Below are 694 nucleotides of genomic sequence, written 5' to 3'. Positions count from 1 at the left end.
ACACAATTTAAGCATGAAGTGCAAGGACAGTATTATAGAGCACTTAATCTCTAGTTTGCATGCATCCTGAATGTCCCAATAACTATTTTTCTCAGTTTACTTTACTTGGATGTTTGGTTTTCTTTCTGAATAAGGCCCATGTTCCTTATAATGTCTTGATCTGTTCACATTTTCCTCGATGATGCATTCTTTTGGAGTGGAATATCTTTATGAAGGAGTCACCCATGTGAGGCCTAGAAACAAAGCAAAAAGAATAAAAAGCACCAGGAGTGGTGGTGCATGTGTGTAATCCCAACAACTTGGGAGGTGGAGGCAAGAGGATTGCAAATTCAAAGCCAGCCTCAGCACTTAGTGAGGCCCTAAGCAATTTAGCAAGACCCTGTCTCAAAATGAAAGATAAGGGGCTGGGGATATAGCTCAGTTGGTAGAGTGCTTGCCTTGAATGCACAAGGCCCTGGGTTCAATTCCCAGCATCACCACAAAAAAAGCGAAGGGGGCTGGAGATGTGGCTCACTGGTTAAGTGGCCCAGGGTTCAGTCCCTTTTTTAGATTTTAAAAAATAAGAAGAGGAAGACAATGCTTCTGGCCTCCAGCTCTGAGAGGCATCGGGGCATCATGATGAAGAGGCTGGACTCTGAGGGACAGATGGTATTCCTGCCAACTCATTGCCTGGCCAAGGGATGCCACCTTTCTC

At 44.7% G+C, this 694-nt stretch overlaps 1 non-coding gene across 1 annotated transcript; it reads left to right on the top strand.

The window, feature by feature from the left end:
• Window positions 1-406: 406 nt before the first annotated feature.
• Window positions 407-479, top strand: Trnas-uga (transfer RNA serine (anticodon UGA)). The gene has a single exon. It is a non-coding gene; the product is annotated as a tRNA-Ser (tRNA).
• The last annotated feature ends 215 nt before the right edge of the window (window positions 480-694 follow it).

This window comes from Callospermophilus lateralis, chromosome 6 (genome assembly GCF_048772815.1).
Source record: "Callospermophilus lateralis isolate mCalLat2 chromosome 6, mCalLat2.hap1, whole genome shotgun sequence".
Classification (NCBI taxonomy): Eukaryota; Metazoa; Chordata; class Mammalia; order Rodentia; family Sciuridae; genus Callospermophilus; species Callospermophilus lateralis.
The sequence above is the reverse complement of the archived record's forward strand: the minus strand, read 5'-3'. Positions and strand labels throughout refer to the sequence as shown.